Source organism: Aptenodytes patagonicus, chromosome 5 (assembly GCF_965638725.1).
Source record: "Aptenodytes patagonicus chromosome 5, bAptPat1.pri.cur, whole genome shotgun sequence".
NCBI classification, from domain to species: Eukaryota; Metazoa; Chordata; class Aves; order Sphenisciformes; family Spheniscidae; genus Aptenodytes; species Aptenodytes patagonicus.
In genome coordinates this window covers 1627280-1648139 of record NC_134953.1, presented here as the reverse complement: position 1 = coordinate 1648139, position 20860 = coordinate 1627280, and the positions used below count along the sequence as shown (strand labels likewise).

General features: G+C 39.2%; 1 protein-coding gene across 2 annotated transcripts in view; it reads left to right on the top strand.

The window, feature by feature from the left end:
• Positions 1–20860, top strand: part of WAPL (WAPL cohesin release factor) — a 161093-nt gene that overhangs the window by 49461 nt on the left and 90772 nt on the right. For both annotated transcript variants that reach the window (XM_076338293.1, XM_076338290.1), the window contains exon 3: positions 9975–10133. The gene's annotated coding sequence lies outside the window, so the exon portion shown is untranslated. The remainder of the gene's footprint in view (positions 1–9974; positions 10134–20860) is intronic.

Below are 20860 nucleotides of genomic sequence, written 5' to 3'. Positions count from 1 at the left end.
GTGTCATGAGTTTCCTTAACAAATATACTCTGCTTAATTTTTTGGTGATGAATTGGTAAGTAGTTCAATATGGTTACAATAAAAAGTCAGTCGAAGCTCAGGGTTTTGTTTTAATAAAAATGTGGACTTCTGTTTGATGATTGTTTTCAGAGTTTAAAAAGCAAAACAGAAAGCTTTCTGAATAAACAAACATCTCAAAAGCAAACCTATATGAACTAAAGTGATAAAAAACACTGGCACTGATCCTCAGAAAGCCAAACTATTATTTCCCACTTTACTCTGCTTTTATAATTCTGCCTGCTTCCTACAGAACTGGCATTCCTGTTCATGACTTGCAGATGATGCTGCAAATATGAAAACATAGTTGGGTAGTAATTTTGCGGCACAGCAGACAAACATAGACAAATGTGTCATCTCTACTTACCGTAAGAATTTTTCACTGAAAGAACATCCTGAAATTCATATATGTGGTTGGAAAAGCTGGGCACTGTATTCTTTCCGCTCTTTCTAGATGGCTACAAATATGCTTGAAACACCAAAACACATTAAAAACATGCACCCTTGAATATGGACTTAATTTCTGGGCCTGATTCCCCAAAGCAGTTGAGCTATTTTGCACACCACCATACAGTTTCCTTCTTGTACAAACTGAAACTGAAGAATGTCACCAGTAGGAAATGACTGACCTCTCTCTGTATAATAAACAAGTGGATCCCATGATGAGGGACATCAGATTTAGACAAGCCTTATCTCACTTCTGAGTGAATGATTCAGCTACTTCTTTTCCTAGTAAGAAAATCAATGTGCTCTTTTCTAAGCAGAGTTACAGTAATGGGACTTAAGACTGCAGAACACCTCAATAAAGAACGGACATTTAGAGGCATTTTTCCCTGATTACAAAAACATTTTCTTTGTGTGTTTTTACCCCTTTTTGCAGCATTTATTAACAAAATGTAATTTACTAAGAGTAAACTTCTTATCCTCTCCTTGCTCCCCCCAAAAAAAACTCTACCCAGCCAAAACATTAAGCCTTTGCCCTTACTACATAAAGAATATTTTACTAAACAAATGCATTGCTGTTGCCTTTGACACAAGAGGTGAAAATGCTACATTTTTTCAGTGTTTGTTTATTTATAGTAACTAATTGTCAGGGAGAAGAGGTAATGAGAAATACAGTCACTTCTGTCTTCACAAATTTAAGTGAAGGTAAGTTCAAAAAATCCTAGCCATGCAATCAGTACAAACAGTTGCTATTATATTGCTGACTATGGGCATACTTAAGAGTCTACTCAGTCTTTTTGTTTTCAAATTCATTGACTTGTGGTAGAGTTACTTTCTTGGATTTCTTTTAAAGTGAGAGAACAGGGCTGTTTATTTTGCAGTTCACAAAGAAATGTCCTTGTGCAGCAATCAGAACTAGTTACCATCATCAAACAATTGCAGTGATCTCAATGTGCTCTAGTGTCTTGCAGACAGCAAGTCAAGAACAATCATGTTGGTTACTGTACAGTTGCCAACTGAGGTTAAACCACGACAGTTACTCAATAAAAACAATAGAAAAATAAACTTGTGGCAGCATTCTGAAGTTAGATACCAAAGAAACTCAAACCTATTTTCTGAGCATAAACATTTCACATTTAAGGAACAGCATACCTGTTAGGACTCAATTTTACAGTGGACCAAAATAGATATTCCACAGAACATACAATAAGCTTCCAGATCTAATCACCCTTGCAGAATTAAGCAGTTTTGTACTTTTATCATGGATCTACTCCTCAGACAGCATAAGTCAACATGGCTCTACCAACTCAGCTCTTACCGCTTGAGGATCTGAGCGCCCCATTACAAAGCAACTGCAAAGCTAGTATAAATTGCCCAAGGAAGATTCTGCCACAGAATGAGTTTCCAAAGCACGTTCCCTTCCTAGCAATGCTTGTTACCTGACAGACTCCAGTTTCTGGACAAGCCCTCCAGAGCTGCTTTACAGTGGGAAAACAGTGGAGGGTTTTTTTCCATTCAGTCTGCTGATTTGAACACTATGTGACCTCATTCTCCAGAGGAGCTTCTTGGTGGTTTAACAAGTGACTTGGTTCCACCGCAACTGCAGTTCAATACCTGTAGAGCAGAAAAAGTAGCATTTCTTTTTTCCTGGGCATGTTTTAAGATGATTAAACAGTCCGGTGCTCAAACACTAAAGCAAACAAACAAAAATTTAACTAAGAATAAAGAAAAGCAAGAATTTAAGATTAGGACGTGAGTGTTAGACTATGTTGGGGAACAGCAAAGGCCAGCTGCTCTGCAGGGGCCAGGAAGCAGAGAATAACAATAAACCAGACGGGCAGGAGCCTCACCAGCCAGGGCACCATCCCACAGCATACGAGTGAGGTGAGCCAGGCAGACCCGGGGGTGGTAGCCAGGATCAGCTGAGAGGCTGGGCTATTGGGCAAGTCCATGCCAGCGAGGCAGGTCTGAGGCAAAGCTGGGAGCAAAAGGCAGCAAGTAAGGGTCCGTGACAGTACTCAGGGCCAGATCAGTGAGGTCCGTGGCTAGGTACAGGCCTAGCTGCGGTAGGCTCAGGAAGGGAGTGCAGGGCCAGGCCGAAGCTTAAATGCAGCCCCTGGCCCCACGGGTAGAGGGGATTGATGGGGGTGTCAGGTGGGGCTGGTCAGGGCAATTAAAGCCTATTAGTGCACTCAGGTCCTTGACAGACCCTGAGTCTCAAATTCTTATTAAATTCTCACTACTAAATTCTTTCTGCTAAATTAAATTCTTAATAAATGAGCACATTTTCTCAAATACAGAGTCTTACTACCCTGCACTGATGTCACCCTGAATACCTATTTACCATGCGGCCATTTATTTAGGATCTTAAATTTGGATTTAGAATCTTCTGACATTTTGGAAGTTTAGAGCAAGAGATCTCATGAGGGATTATTTATTTATTTGTTATTTTAAATTATCTGTTGCATTAGAGAAAGATGTTGGTATTTAATAAGTATATCTAAGAACAGAAGAGTATGAGAATGGCCATTCTGAGTCAGTGCAAAGGTCTGTCTAACCCAACATCCAGTGGCTAAAAGCAGCATGCCAGCCAGGAAAGAGCGCAAGAATATGGTGAGATTTCTCTAGAATACTCTTTCAGCCTCCAACAGTATGCAGCTCGGCAAATCTGTGCCTCTCAAACCATATTTCAGTGATCTAAATCAAACATTGATGGGGCTTTTGCGGGTTTCTAAAAGGACTCTGGATGTAAGTGAGAATGTAGTTTCAAGTTGTCAACATAAAAGTCAGGGAAAATAAAGGCTGCAGTCTGAACCATGAAGTTATTTTGGTCCATGCCAAATTACTCTTTAGCTTGAGCACAAGCACAGAAATCTAAAAGCTAACACAGCCTCTCTTGGAAAGCTTTGTATAATTTAAAACACAGTCATACTACAAAGCCAGTTTTCATCTCAGCTCAGCAACTCTCTTCATGATAGGCAAGTGCCTTTCAAAAAAGCTGCCAGAACAAACCAGCTGAGATACAAGCTCCCTTTCCCTCCTTTCTCCTAATGATTGGAAGAGAAATCATTCCTCTTAAAATGAATTTTTGGTTCACAGATTTTAATGCAACATCTTCTTAAAAATAAAATAAAAATCCTAAATAGCCTCATTAAGAGCTCTGATTTTCAAGGCTCGATGATCAGAACTCTGAGATTCGCATTCCAGAGAAGTGCCTGCAACTGAAGCACCCAGAATGACTAGCTGAAGATTTAGGAACTTGGTTTTTGTATAAGAATTAGGCTTTAAGAACTGAGAACTTTAATAAAACCAGAAATCTAACAAAGTAATGCAACATTAACATTTGCTATGTTGGGAATAGTTTCTAATCACTGCTATTTCTCAGGCTTTTCTTGCAGTACTTTGATGGTGCTTCTACTGAATTTCTTACCTCCGCTCATAAGACATTACTGCAGTAAAAGGCTCTTCATGATTCACTAAGGGCAGAAAAATAATGGAGGGGAGACTTTAAAAAGAGCAACTGTTGTGCATTCTCCAACCATTCCACTGGAGCCGAGTTCTTAATTTTTGGTAACCAGTAGAGTTATGAATATATATGCTTCCAAACTGGAAGGTGTTTTGCAAGTTTTGCTTAATGATCAGTATTGAGAGGTCATATTAGAGATCATTCTATGAGAAATATTCACCCACAGCGAGCTGGGTATTTTAGTTCTTTAATGATCACCTGTGAAAGTGCATTTTGGAGCACTGGTTCTGGAATTTCACCTATATACTTGTTGTGAGGTCACTCGATGCACTTTTCTGAACGTGTATGTAGGACTCAAATACACAGATGGTCTTTTGTACAGGGTACTTATCTAACTAAACTCCGAGGAATTATTTGCAATTTGTTTTTAGTTTTGAAAGCTGCTGCTTTTACCTGCCCTGCCAACTTGTTACCATACATTAATCTGTGTGTCTGAAAACTATCTAATTTTTCCAATTATGCCAGTTCATCTCATGAAAGATATTTACCTACAGCGCTTGCACAGCCTGTCTTTATACCGTAACAGCTACAGCAAAGTACCAACAGAAATAATGGCATGTTTTCTTGACTTGACAGCATCTCTCCCCCAAATTCATGAAACTACACCAGAAACATAAAACACAGGAGTACCGTCATTAAAAACAAAGTGTGTGTCATGTGGAGAAACAAAGGAGAGGTGCAGCTGTAATCCAGCCCATAGATATCATTTGCAGCTGATTTTCCAGTGTCATAATGAATTGTTTCTCTACTGAACTTAGGCCCGCTTCTGTGAGGCACATTAAAAACAATAGTAGGCAATGTGTGTGACAAACAGGGTAAAGCACAAACCATTTGGCCCACGATAAGAATAAAGGTTTGCGTTTCAACAAAAGAATTGGGAACTAGAAAGCAGGGCTTTACGAGACTTGGGCAAAAATTTTGAAAAAGGAAAATTCCAGCTTTACTATGGAATAGCAGACACTCCATACCCCAGTGATGGTACATTTTGCTGCCTGTCATCAGTTCTAGGTTTTACAAATACAGAAGTACTTCATTTCAGTTGGGTCTTACAAATTATATCTGCAATTCAGCAACTGAGCTGGATTATTTAAGGTTTCTACCATTTCTCTAGAAATAACAGTTCTCAGTCACATGTAGCTAACAACTTTATAATGATGTATGAGCCAAGAGGAAACTCAGCAGTTTTCCTTGATCATGCTGGCTCTGTACTATTAAAAGGACTTCAGATATCAATACTCCTGTTAGCAATTTACATTATGAAATATAATGATAACTGTGGCATAAAAATGCTCTTTTAACAGAGTTTTATTTTTCCTAGCTATAAATATGTTTGAAAAATAAGCGTTGTAAAAGATTTTCCCTATGACATTCTAGTGACTGGGCAGGACTGAGTACCAAAAAAGCCTGTAATTCATATTTCTAGCTGCTACTGGAAGTCAAAGAAACAGACACCTTTACCATATGTCTGAATAAACACGCCATTTTCCCACAAGATTTCACCTGAGTATTTGTGTTGATAGTCACATTATTATAAAACTATACTAACCTAATGCTTCTGAAGAACTAGATTTAACTTGGTTGAAGGCATTTGATTGTTTAGTGCAGCTGTTACTGAGATAAAGTCAGTATCAGAACAAATATTGTACAATGAAAATCTTTTTGCTTTAATACAAAGAATAACATAGACAGGACAAGAGGCAAAGGGCACAAATTTTAAACCAGTAACTTCCATCTGAACACAAGAAAACACTTTTTTACTGTGAAGGTGGTCAAAGATTGAGACAGGTTGCCCAGAGAGGTTACGGACTCTCCATCTTCAGAGATATTCAAAAGCTGCCTGGACGCAGTCCTGAGCAACCTGCTGTAGCTGACCTTGCTTGAGCAGGGGGGTGGACTAGATGATCTAAAGAAGCACTGTCAAACCTCAGCTATTCTGTGACTCTCTGACTGTAGGAAGGAAGGTGAATTCTTCCTTGTTGATCGGGGTCTATTAGCCAGAACAGCAAGAACATAGCAGGGGTCAAAAATCATCTGAAAACAACAGCGCCGCGCTCTGACGAGCTGAGAATGCAGCTTCAGGGAAAAAAAACCCATATCTTAGGGAGATGAAAGTCTGAAAGATCTCTCTCCTATCACAAAGAACCTAACCCAAAAGTGAATGCTGACCTGAGGAGTTAGCCGTGTGGATATTCATTCACAGACTACAAACTCATTTAATACTTTTGGAATAATATAACTCAGAATTTGATTCGGTTATAACTTGTTGACTTTGTAGACATGAACAAATGGTAACCAAAGTATATTTTTCCCCATGATATTCCTGTATACTAATACCTCCTTTATTGAAATAAAAATATACTAAAAATCAAATTAAATAGGTTATTTTCTTTGTCCAGCCATTTGCAAGTTGTTTTCCTGTTCTGGTACTTGAGAAATCACAATGGAAGCACCTTTTTCCCCCCACACCTGTAAATAAAATCCAATTTTAAACTCATAAATTTTGTCCATCTGACAGAAGTAAGACTAGTTAAAATAAATGCTAATTGATAAAATTAATAATCTTAGTTATGGGTAGTGTCTTTCTTGATGTTCTATAGTCAATAGCAATTCCTCTCCTCCTCTATATAAAGAAGTACATATGCATGTATTTTTATAGTTTTTATTACTAAGCAGTTCTACTAGAAATTTATTTGGTTGATGTCAGCAAAAATGTATGTGATTATGTTGGCTGTGGTATGTTATTCTGGAACAAGAAGATTGTTGGCTGCCCAAGGAAACTCCTATGACGCTAAGGAAATAGCCATGAAACTTCTGTGTGCTTTCAGGGCGTATGGTGCTCATTTACATTACTTCCATCAAAATAACAACGTCTGCTTTAACTGAAGCCTTTTGCCACTTGACACGATGTGCAGATGTTCTTGGAAGCATGGGTGTCCCTCTTCAGCTGAAGACAATGCAATAACTATAGCATGATATTGATTTAAGATTTACTATTTTAAGACAAAAAAAGTAAGAGTATCCACATTTTGGACTTGCATAGCAAGAGATGTAAAGTAAGAGCAGTGTAATTATTCTTGTGACAATTTATGTGCAGATCAGCACTTAAACTGTGTTCACTGTCAAACTGAACCTGAATTTCAGGCGGGTGGTCCTCCCTGCAGCACCTGGGTTCCTGCAGACGAGGAGCACGTCAGCCTGGCAGTTTGGACTTCTCCATGCAGCCCTGGCTGTGAAAGTGATTACCTTCCCAAGCCTTTCATCCTTCTCTGAACTATTTCTCCTCTTCAGCATCTGATGCTTTTGTCTTGATTGAACGGGACAAAGAAGCCAAGTTCCTTCTTTGTCTTTCTTCAGGAAACAGTCACAGGTCTTCAATTACACAATAGTCCAACTGTTCAGAATATTTTCTGCATTGGAGGGTTAAGGTAGAAACCTTACTTCAGGCTAGACTGCAGTATCTAGAATTCTACCAAAGATTTTTGTTTACAACAGATGTTTGCCATGTTTTGCCAGAGGTTTGAACAGTTTACAGCTTTTCCTAAACAAGAAGCAGGTACAGAAGAGCTGACATTTCATCTGTTCTTTTTCAACAAATTGGAGTAAAGAACATTATTTGTCAGCTATAATGTGAATTTCTCATTTCCCCTTTACTGAATTTCAGAAGCAAAGTACTGTGTTGAGACTGAAGTGGTCTCCAGGTAAAGTATCTTTTGAGAAAACGGTGGTGCTCTAAATACAAATTTGGAATAATACTAGAGGGTTTTCAGCTGTAACTTGGGCAATTTCTCACCAAGCCTAGATGATGCTTTATTTCTTTGCAATATGTTAAACAGTTTGTATTAAGCAAAAGAAAAGCAACAGGAAAAGTAATATATGTTACACAAAATAGTGCTTTCTCAATCTCTGAAGTTGTTGTAGTCAGATTTAAAAATATTTTTTCCCCTCTGTCCTATTTTACTTTTCTATTATTGTCAGCAAATTTGAAGTCTTCTGCAAATTAAATAATTTATATCCTTTTGACATAACTGACCTCTGTATTGTAAGAAAGTATTGTCTGCCAAATACTGCTTTTTCAGTTTTAAGCTTGTCTGCAAGCTGTAAAGAGGCAAACATTTACCTAGCTCATATGAAGCTTTCACATGGTTTCATTTTCGTCTGTCTTATTCCATGGAAGAGTAAGTCTCCAGCTGGGACCAGCACAAATGCTAATATCTGATACTATGGAGCATATCCACTGGAAGTTCCAGAAAAATCAGCTCTCAGGCCAAAAGAATCTGTATCCACATTAAGGATAAATGAAAAATGTTTGGACATCTCCTAGGGCTCCTGCAACAGCTTCCTGGCATTGTAAAAATAATTATAATCACAAAGGACAAAATTTTTGTGACTGACAGGAAATTTTTATGCAGAGATAATGTAGACCTTAGGAAAGTGGGTATTCATCTTAAATAGTCTCAGCCATTGAAAACTTATTTGTCTCTTCTGAACTATCTGTGTGCTCTCTTTAAACACCTCCATCCCAACTCATCCCCTTCTGAGATAGGTGTCGAAGATGATTATCCAGAACAAGCCACCCTCTAGGGCTGCCTATCTGTCTCCACACTACAGAGAGGGCATAGATGACTAGCAGAAACAAGGTGTAAAACTCTTGCTAAGCTTAGCTGAGTTGAATCCACCCTCAGGACATAGCTATGGGAGAAATACAGCACATGGGAAAAAAATTCATTATGCTGTGGTCTGGCTTTTTTTAACATCTTTACTTTTTCTGTTCACTAGTACTGGTGGACCCAAGAAACAGGACTTTGAATTAGTCTTGAGCTTTCCATTAGTATTTGGACTACCTCACACACCTCTTCAACAGTAGACTCTATTACTAAAATGTTGTACATTCAAACCATACAGGAGACTGTGCTCTGTGTATTGAAAGAGATTTCTTTTTGTGAGACAGTGTAATAGAATGCTACGTTAAAAACCAAATCTCTCCTTAAATACCTAAAAACCTCAAAGTCTTGGGGAGAGTGCCAGCAAAAATAAACTGTAAGGTACTTACTACTGTAGCGATAGATAATGCAGGAAAATTACTGCATCCATTCCTAAAGTAATCTTAAAGAGTCTTCATGTCTGCAAGAAAAACTAGTAAAAATCAGCAGTGCTGGAGCTAGTGAAATAATTTCCAAACAGTTCCAGTAAATAACAGTATTAATGCAAATACGGAGCCATTGCATTGTGTCATTTGAAAAAGTTCCTTGCTTTCAATCCTCTGTTTTCAGGCTTCTGTGATGACTTATATCAGTTGTTTATCTATAGGAGTGTGGTGTTGCTGAGTCTAAAAACAAGAGCTTCTACTGCTGGAGCTAAAGAATGAGGTTGATTAACTTGCAGGGGTTAAGCCAGGCTAGGTATTAGGGAGGAACAAAATGACCTGTGCCATAACTGGCAGTGCAGTTCTGACGTGGTGTATGTTATTAGTAAACAAATGTGCAACAAACAGATCATTTGTCATAGAAGCCCTTAAATTGTCAGAGGTACTCCTGGGTTTTAACTGTATATCCCCCATTCATGGTCAAAATCAGTCTATCTTTAGCAGGAGACAGGGAGGACAATTTCATACTTGAGTTTCCCAGAGGTAAGAGGGTGCCTAAATGTCCTGTGTATTCTGAAATCTCTTGCAAGGTCCAGGAGCTGGGGAGATAACCAACAAGGGGAAAAAGTTAATGCTAACAGAAATCAGATAATAACCACTCTCCCCCTTCTGTTATGTAATGTACTATCATTAGGTGATGAGTGAAAAGATAAGGTATTAGTGCCAAGGGAAGAATGAATTAGCATTGTATGAGGCAGGAGATTGACACTGTTTAAATAAGGATACAACTTTACACTGACTGATTTGTTTGCCAAAAGATAGGTACTACTGAGTTGATTTAATTTCAATCTTCTTCCTTCACAGACATTACCAAGAAAACCTTTTTAACAACCTGTCCCCACCTGAGGAACTTTCTGCTCTACTTTGTACGGAGTGCTTGGCTCTGGGTCTCCCTGAAGAAAAATAATGGCTATTAGGTGACAAGGTTTAACAGAAAAACACCACCCAGACACGTGAAACCAGGTACATTTAAAACTTCTATTCTATAACTCTTCTTTTACAACCACCTGCACTATCTTTTATATCAAAGTCCCAAGCCTTGATTTACATAGGCACGTGATCTTTGTATCGCTCTGTCCCACAGCTGATGGAGGTGGCACATCCTCATGTTTGAGAATTAACTTAGAATCATAGCATCATAGAATAGTTTGGGTTGGAAGGGACCTCTAAAGGTCATCTAGTCCAACCCCCCTGCCCTGGGCAGGGACATCTTCAACTAGATCAGGTTGCTCAGAGCCCCGTCCAGCCTGACCTGGAATGTTTCCAGGGATGGGGCATCCACCACCTCTCTGGGCAACCTGGGCCAGTGCTTCACCACCCTCAGTGTAAAACATTTCTTCCTTAGATCTAGTCTGAATATACCCTCCTTCAGTTTAAAGCCATTCCCCCCTTGTCCTGTCGCAACAGGCCACAGACGTTTGATAACCTGGTATTAAGTAAGATTTTCCCCAAAATAACACTTAAGTACTTAAAAAAACTGGCCTTGAAATATGGTGTAGATTATCAGTGCTGACAGCCTAATACGAAGTCTAATTATTATAACTGTGTGACAAAAATAGTGAGGGACTTGAAAGTGCAGGTGATGAGTTAAATACTACATTGAGCAAAATGTCTGTGCTCTACCAAAGACATAAGCTGTCAGACACCTGTAGAATAGCATGCAGAAAATAACCAAAGATATATAATCTGTACTGAACAGAGGTCCTAATGATTGAAGTATATGTATTCAACATACAAAGTGCAGAATAGGAGATGATAGCTAGAGGAACATGTACAATGTATAAGTTACTAGCTAAAAACATAAAAAGAGATGGAGTCTGTAGCCTTTGAATTCAAGAGATTGAAGAGCTGGATCTGGTTGTATGGGACTTAGTCACAAACCCAGAGTGCACCCTACTGCCCTGAATGAAACATGAGAAATCCAGTACTAAGTAAACCCACATACCTGTGCACCACAAAGAATCTGGAACCTGCAAGTGGTGGGATGAGGAGCTGTTGCAGTGATGGAGGAGCCTCCACAGTGCCAGCAGCAGACTGTGGTCCCTGGAGAGCAGTAGCAGCCAGGGGCAGAGCAGCTTGTGGCCACCAGCAGGGTCAAGCTCTGGAAGGAGCAATGAACATGAAACACCACTCTGTTACCTTTGGAAAAACACTGCTGCACATGCATGAGTTTTCCATTTTTGTACTAATTTGTACTTTCCAAAGTTTAGTGCAAATTCCTCTTACATAGAAGGCGGATGGAAAGCACCTAACATTTAACCGAGTATTAGAAAAGCATAGTAAAGGGGAGAACAATACAGTGGCACAGGAGACAGACAAGAGCAGAGGAAGGGAAGGAGACATATCAAGGAACTGACTAAAGCAAGCAGCAACATGCCATTCATCTGACAACAGTAACAAGAGGTGCCAATCCTTTACTCTCTAGGAGCAGAAATAAATCTACTTACGGTATTAATCAGTAATGCTTGAAATCAATAATACATAACAGACTAATGGATCTGAAAAGTCATTAGTGGTGTGTAGGAAGCTTACCTCCTAAAAGTAATCTGCATGAACATTAACATTAGAGCTAGTCAGAGAATGGATAATCTTGCCTGTGCAAAAACTGGTATTATATCTTCAAGTGATATGAAAAGCATAAATTCTGATTTTTTGCATGCCAAGAAAAGTCAAAATAAGTCTTTTGATAGGTACCTTTCACCATTTTTGCATGAAGCTTCTAAACTAAAAATATGTTTATTTCAAAAATGTTGTGAAAGAATGCAGATATTCAGACTTTTTCAGGATTACATCACTAAAATTACTGGAAAAATACCTAGTTGAACTGTCTTTTGCTAAGGGACAACTATTTAGAAATTTTTTAGCAAAGGTGTAACTAGCACCAGAAGTTAATGATGTGGGAAAGAATGAAATATAGTGACTATGCCATCTTGCAGCCTTTCCCTTTAGCTAGATAAAGAGCCAAATAATTATCTGTTGAATCTAGACAATAAAAGGCTGTTCCATTACAGGAATGTTTTGTTGCAGATTTTTTCTTATTCTTTAAACAGAATGGAAAAAGCTGCAAGGGCTGTGATAAGACTAATAAGTCAGATCAAATGTATTTTTTATAAGGAATATCTACTGACACCAAATATGTTGATCTTGCTAATGGTTCTGGCATAACATTTATGTGAGAGGATTACAAATTTGTAAAGCAAGTATGTCACAGCAATCATCTGTTCAAAGAAGGGACTCCTCTGGAAGAGCAGCTGTACTTAGACAGGAATGGCCTTTGAATGTCCAAGGCAGGTGCAAAAGGTCCCTTCCAGGCTCTGCTCACCAAAAGACAGATATCCCTATTAATGAGTAGCATAGAAACAGAATGGGAGGAGGTATCTTTCTCATTCCCACCACCCATGAAGGGGGAAAAACTTCTAAGATAGTTTTCTGAAAAAAAAAAAAAAAAAAAAAATTGAAATTCTGTATGAAATATTTTTAAAAGCAACAAGCAGACATTTGAGAGCTCCAAAAGTTAACACAAATGCTGATCATATTACTTTCCTTCTCACTCTAAAGGAGATTTGGTAACTTCAGGCCTCACTCCTAGTTTGCTTTCCTTTGTTTTATCCCTTTGGTCCCTTTCTTTTCTTTGTTTGTGCCTAGAAGTTGCTGTTTCCTTGAGAGGTAGGTTAAAAAACTGAGTGTGAGCTCTAACTGGAAATAACAAATGAGGTTAAATTCACTTCTAAAGCAAATTCTATTAACAAAACTGGTTTCTGAAAACTGGGCAAGTTTCCAGAAGTGTTTATAGATAAAAAGGTATAAAATAAGATAGCAGAAGGTCTGTAAGAGCCAGTGTGATAACTTAATATAACTGGTATCACTTAACCTCTATCAAACCTGATAAGGACATGGAGCTTATGGTAACTAAAACTAACGCATATGCTAAGTCATATTGATTTTAACGGTGTTTATGTGTGTGGTAGATTAAGGCATGGTTAGTTTTAACAGCCCCTTTGCTGGTTAGGAAAGTATTGATGTGCCCATTTCACTGACTAACATAGATCCTTGCTAAACGAGTGAATAATTTACAGCACTCAAACCCTAGAGGTCCGGCTATCGTCCACTGAACTGGACTAAAGCATGCTCCTGTAAAAGCAAAAACTATCAGGTGAGTTCTTAGTCATGAGAGCTGCAGCCATCCCTGAACACACGTGTTAAATCCCATAACGGTAGGCGTTGGAGGGGGGTGTGTTCTTTCAGGAGTTAGTATATGAAGAGAAGAATCACTTTATATGGTATCATTCATACCAATCTACCAGTTCAGAAGATGTCATCCCAAGGGTTGGAGTCCTGTTGAAAAGAAATTGTGAGTATAACTGGAAGAAATTAACAGTAGGATGGCCTCAAAAAATTACACTTGGAATTATTTAAGTAGTGTTCTGTGAAAGCTTGAGAGTTCAAGCAACAGTTCATTTACCCAACTTATGCTGTTCTTGTCGCACTATAAATATTGCCTTAGTGATGAAGTAATTTCTTTTCTTACCTTTTTCACCTTACTGAGTTCTTTCTCATTCCCACCCAACTTATTGTTCTTTCATTTTCCTCCCATCCTTCATTTCTTCTTTCCTTTCTCCCAAGTGGTATCTCTCATTCATTCCTCTCTCTTATCCTTTCTTCATTTTGATATCTTTCAGTCTCTGTAGAAGAATAAATACTTAGTTTTGTAGGAAATTGGAAAAGCACAAAAGCAAGCTATTTTTCTTAACAGGGAAGCGGTGGACCATATCTGCAGCAAACTAATCTCTGGGAGTCTAACTGTCATTGCCTGGAGTAATTCAGAGTTTCCTATCTGCAAGTCCCAATCTAATTTTGTGTTCAAGAGTTCTTTGCACACCCAGCAAGCTAACAAGTACACAAACTTTGTAACAAGACTTTTAAAAAGCTTTCACTGCAATATTTGGCACAGACTTAGGGACTTTTTGTTAGCTAATGAAGGAAGCCTCCATTGTAGAGGATGACATTACTTAATGATAAGATGGAAACAAGGAAACATGGTTTTCCCCCACAGAGTAAAGGCATATTACTGCATGTTGCTGCATATAATGCACTAGTTGAATTCCAATCGTTTGGAAAAGCCTACACTTACTCTGAAAAATAACCAACAGTTTAAAAAGGGTCCACGCCCAGTGCTAGAAGAATGTAACTATATAGGAGCTATTTCATAGATACAGCTGTTTTGTTAAATAGATACTGACCTGGTTATTTGTAAACTAGTTCTAAAATAGCATCATTCTGGTTTTAGAAGCTAGATAAGGAGAATGGAGGTATTTTCTTTTAACAAATAGCATTAAGTTAAGGGGAGCTTTGGTGGTACTTAGTGAACTACTACAGAATCCGTTTTACAGTCTAATACAGTCTATTGAACAGTAAACAATGAAACTGGGTTTGTGCGCATTGTTCCTTCATTTGATTACATTGTTCAAGCAAATGCAATCACAGCAAGATTAACTACCTTATGAGATAAGACACAGGGCTCAGCCAGAGGCAGCTATTAAAGTTTCGTATCTTTCACAAGCAATTAACTGTTTTCAGGTAAGCACTGTCTTATAAGGAAGGGGTGGGGGATAGCTTGTTCTGCATGAAATAAGAGGGCAAATTCTGACTTCTTTGAATACAGTTTCATTTGAATAGGTGTTAATTTTTAATTTGAAAGCATTGACAAGGTACCGTACCTTTACTTACAGCCTATTTTATCACATGACAAAACTACAGTGCCTTGTCTCCACCTCTTCTGCAGCAGGATACCCAGTGTACATTTGTTACATTATAGGAAGTATCTTTTTTTAAGTGAAATGATAGCTCCAACTAAGCAAGACTTTCTGATATAGTACAGCAAAAAGTATTTTAGGAAAAAGCCCCAGTCTTTAGAAGGACTTCTTGCCCACTCATTCTTTTGTTCTAGATCTCATCCTCTGCAGTCACCTCTCTCCTTTCTTCATTATCAGCTGTGATGAAAGACATACCAGAACCTTCTGTGTCTATAGAAAAATAATGTTCTCCTCTTGGACCTGTCCTTTCCCTTAATGGAACCTGTGGAGGTCCATGTTTCTCAAACTTCTCTCCCTTGCTTCTACTTTGGAAGTAATGTTTGGCATAATCTCAGTTGTATACCTCTTTATTCCCCTACTATCACTTGGTCTGAGCAATTCTCAGTGCTTGAAAAGCAAGTTACACCATGACTTACCTACCATTCATTAATACAATTAGATTATATTATTTGTTAGATTATGATTAATCACTAAGTAGATCTCTAGGAAATTTAATTTTAAGAGAAGAACATACTGCTTCTGTTACTTCTCCAAGCCACCTGCTCTAGTGCACCTGGAAATGGTTCAGCTATTATGAAACAGTATCATATGTTCACATATGTTTTTCCTAGCCAGCTTATCAGTTTGATTATAGCAAGAGGAAAAAATAGCAGCAAAATAATTTCTTAATTGTTAGAGAAAATATTGAATATTCTGACAGTACTGATCAGGAGAGCTGGGACATAAAAAATATCTGAAGTGTGAACAAGTGGTGAGGAACACCATCTCATAGTCATTCACCCTTTAAGGAAGTTCCTCAGTTGGGAGCTGCAGAAAGATTTGTGACACCTTTATGGACAGTTTGGTTCAGCAGGGAAAGGCCGAGAACCATTGCTGTAATCCACAGTAAGCATCAACAATTGTTTCTAGTCCTTCTCATAATATACTACAGTATTGTCCAATTTATACTGTAAAATTTAATCAGCAAAGAAAGTGCCAGTTAGTCTGTTTGTCAAGGATCCTGGGGCACTGTCACAAGGCTAGAGCTATAACAAGAGAGACCGATTCATGAAAAATTAAGTTTGAACATGAATAGCCTTTCCTAAACAGGTCTTTATTGCAGAGGCTCTGACTTTAGCTCAAACAGTAGAAGTAATTCTCAGTTGCATTTGCCAGAAGCAATTTTTGGATGTAATAAATCAACACAGGATAACATACATCAGTGGTTCCTGCTCCATTACAAGTTGAGAAGACTTGTACATACTTAGTGAGCCCCGTTACCTTCATCTGAACCCTGAAATTCAGGGCCAGTGACTAACTCAGGGAGAGCTTGCTTCTTCCAGTCTTTGAGAGCCTAAGGATCACAGAGCATACTGAGGATATTACTGTGGTGCATATAACAGGATGGATGAAACTTTATTTACTCATCACTTAATAGTGGATACCCTTACTTTAAGTTACTACAGAATTAATATTTTATATGTATGAAAAGTATTAACACCAATTTGAGTTTCATATAAGAATCAAGCCCAGTTTATACAACAGTGATTTCTAATGTGACTAAGAGCTTCATAGATATAAAGAGAAGAATGCTTTGCTAATGTATTATTAACAGAATTGAATATGAGGCTTTAAATGAAAATGGAGTTAGTATTTTTAACAAAACTGACTGCAATAGTCTGAATTAGTCTTTGAAGACCCCTAGAAAAATAGTGGAAGTCATAAGCAATGTCACAGGATCAAGCTCTTACTTTTCATATAGAATGTTTTTAGGCATGGATCACCAGTGGAAGTTCTATTGAATTAAGCCCTTTCATAACAATCTTACCAAATTAGTGCCATTTATTTACAAGTGTAAGAGAATGGAAGAAGTACTTAACTCAAAGTATGACTTTCAGCAAGTGAAATTGGTGCAAAAAGCTTTGTGCCAGGAAACAGCGAGGGCCAGCAGCTCCCCAAGGGACTGGAAACCAAATATGGCAACACAGCCAGGAGAACAGGGACCTCCACCAGCCAGGGCCCAGCCCCACTATACCTGAGAAAAACAAGCAGGACAGGCTGAGGGATAGCAACTAAGAGTCCAGATCCTCATGCATGCCCCCAAAGGTGAAGATGCAGATCTGAAGTCAAGTTGAGAAACCGTATCAGGATCAGACCTACTAAGAAGAATAAGGGCAAGGCACCTCAGGGAGCAGATCTAAAGTCAAGCCAAAAAGCCAGAGCAAAGACACAGACATAGCAAGGTTGGAGCTGCAGACCAGCAGCATACCTGTAGATAAGCTCAAGCAGGAAGGGGGCATGCAGGGCTGAGCTAAATAGAGCTCGTGGGCAGAAGGGGTGGGTGGAGGCAACAGGTGAGGCTGGTCAGGGGAATTAAGGCCTGTTAGTTCACTCAAGGCTCTGACAGTTTGAAAGCACTCTAGCTTCCCCTGAGGGTAGCTGATTTACTAATATCTATGTAGCTATTCTTTTGCCTTTTCTTGCCAGACTTGCCAAGGTAAAAAGTTAAAAAGAAAGCATCTCTTTCAAAATTGCAGTTTGATCACATAAGCTTGAATTACATCCCCAAACATTCCTCATGTCACATTTAAGTTCACCATGGTTTCTCTTCAAGTTCCTGAAGTGAATGATATTTAAGTGATTTTCAGCTTCTTTTTTACTCTCTGTAAGTTGGACTTTAACAAGCTGTCAGATCAAATAGACATGAGGCTGTTCATGTTTCCACTCATTTTATCAACAGAGCAAGAGTACTCTGAATCAGGGAGAGAACAGAGGGCATGTCAACACCATACAATGAGCACCATGCAGAGATGCTAGTTTGGATCGTGGAAGCGGAATGGAGACATCAGTACAACGCTTCTTCCCAGCTAATTACTCCTGCTGAGCATTGCTTTTCAGCAATGTTAACTATTCTAATCATAGTGCTGTGCTAACTTTGTTCTGTAACTTCTTTTGCTACTGCTATCTTCTCTGTACAGCACAATAGCACATCGTATAGGCACACTAAAAATAAAATCGATGGGGATAACAGTCAACAATCTGTACCACCTTGTGCTCTTGGATGTCCCTGTGTTGGATACATAAAGATCCCTGATATGGGGAAGGTATATGTGTAGCATGTTCTGCAAGGCACTTTGGGATATTCTTTAAAATAGCAGTTGGAGGGAAAGAGAACTGGCCACATTGATTCAAGGCACATACTGCGGGGCTTCTGCCATTTTCCAAACAGTAAACCCAATGGCTGCAAGTGAGCACAGGCAGGGAAAAATGTTTTGAGCTGTCACAAGGCTGTGAGGAATGTTATCACATGCTGTGCAGGCACAAGTCATGTGCAGAGCCAGCTGTGCCAGTAATCACTTGAAAATTAAATTATAAGAGCAATGGGGCCTGTGTAGTCCTGTGATACCTGAGACAGTACAATTCCTCCAAAATATCCTTGGTTTGTGCAAATACAGTGTTTGTGTAGCTGAAGAATTGTGTTGCTTTTTTTTTTTCTTAAGCTAAATGAATTAAATGTGTCAGGGCCCTGAGTGACTAGGCCTTAACAACCCTAATCAACCTCATCTGGGACCCACACCCACACCCTCTGCCCATGGGCCCAGGAGCTCTACTTAAACTCAGGTCTGAGCCTTCAGTATCTAAGCTCTGCTGTAGGAGTGCTAGTCTCTAGCTTAGTGATAGTCTTATCTGGTTATTGATTCTAGTTCTGGTCTACAGGCTGCTTTTCTAGCTTTGTCTCAGTTTTGCCTTGTCTCTGTAGGGTCTGCTGAGTGCTTAATGAGCTATGTCTGATGCTGTTCTTACTGGACTAGACCTGATCTGTAGATCAATATTCTGTTTTGACCTTAGGCCTGCACCACTGCCACAACTTGTTGGATAAGCTGGATGTTTGATCAAACCTGGCTGCTCTTTCTGGGTCTGCCTTGCTCAGGTACTGTGGGCGCTACCAGCCTTGTTACTGTGCCTGGTTCCTTGTCCATTAGGGAACAGCTGGTCCTTGCTGCATCTTGACAAAATGAAGCTTAGCAGCTATAGAACTGATCTGTATGGCTTTCAGGCATCTTCAGTGACTATATTTCTATTCAATGTAAACTTTCTTATTAATGCTACTGTTAGTAATGCCTTACAGCTCACAGAAATCCTTCTGCTTGTTCTCTTCAACTGCCTTTCAGGCTGTTCTTACAGTGTGTCACTTATGTAATGTATTTTCATATTGCTTCCTAAAGGCATGGCTCTTCCTTCCTGTGAAATGAGCCAGTTCAGAGAACTGAAAAGAGAGTGCAGCAGAAGTGAGTACAGAAAGCTGATAGAGGCTGAGCACGAGGCATGATACAGCTCTATTCTGGCTTCTTTAGATATGCCTATTAAACTACCTGTAGTCTTTTTCCTAGCTGTGCAGGAGTGAGAGGGTGGCTTTGGTTGCTTTTACTGCTTCTGAAAGTAATTACAGGGCAATTGTTTTACTGAAGATTTCTACTTTATTTGGTGCTTGAGGTAGCCCCTGTTGTCAAATCCCAGGAGTAAAATAATGACAGGACAATCCTTATGGCACTGGATTACTATGTGAGCATTTTGACTTTGTCTTATCTTAAAAATGTGCAAAGGCAAAGGTTTGTTATGGAGCACCATGGGCCAAACTGCAACTCAGATGTGACCGCTCCTGTTGTATCAGTCAGGTCCTACCACAATTTATGAGGGAGGCCTGCCAGGCCAGATGCTGTTCTCATAAAGCAGGCTACTGAGGAAAGGGAAGTAATAACATTCCCTTCTCCCCAGTGCAACATTTCTCACCACAGAATGAACTCTTTTTAGTGAGAAGCTGTAAAAGACTGCAAGGGTCAGCAGGTTTGTATTCTAAGAGTGTCAAAAAAGGGGGTTTTCTCCCACCCAAAACCATACAGAAGAAAGACAAAAAAAGCAGGAAAGCAAAAGTAGTATCTTCATCTTGTAGTTCAGAAATGGGACGTGAAGTGAGTAAGAGTTGTGTAAAGCCATTCAGGAAGTCCATAGCAGAAATATAGGCTGCCTGAGTCCCAGCTTCGTCTAGAAGACCTGTCTGTCCTTCCTTGCACAGAAGGCTACATTCTTCTAGAAAGAAAAGAAATTATTTCTGCCTCATGGCTACCACCCAAGAGGATCTTGGCTGTTCAGTAGCAGAGTCTGTATTTGTGGGTGTGAATTTGCTGAGGGATGAAAAAACTGAAGGCAGAACTATAGCTGCTGGTTGTAACTGCCTGGCAGCCTGGGAGTGGTCCAATGTGCCAGCAGGTACAGCCTAGTCAGATGGGGACTATGGCAGCAGAAGCTACCTCAGCAGCATAATTATGCAAAACAGACCAGATGCTGTTTACAGCATGTGAAAATTACTTATTAACATTCAGAGATACTAATGATAATAATCTTAGGTGTTGTTTTAGGAAATATTTAAAGTGATTTAGTCAACCCTGTCTGACTCTACTGGATAGATACCCTAGAAAGAGCAAGAAAGGAAAATTGTATCTTCTTGCCTTCTGGAGATACAAGAATCTCTTTTCAGTGTAGGACTTGCATATCAAGTAAGTCTCTTTTGCATCAGTGTAGAGGAGGATTCTGCCATTAGGCAGGAAAATTACTTTTTTCTGTTCACTTCTGCAGTTCTCACAGCCTTAACATTCTTCCACCTTCCTCTTCTTAGAGGCTGTCTGCATTTGGTTGTTAAATCACTTTTGCACCACAAGCAACTGCTTTTTTCACAATGTTCTGTATACTATGTATATTGTAAGTAATTTGTCATGGAACCATGGTCACAGGAATTAATGTTCAACCTGAATCACCAGTCTTTCTACTATGTCAGGCTAGTGTATCTCAAAGGATACTGCTTTGCACTTACCCTTCGTGCTGTTCTCTAGCTTCCTTAGA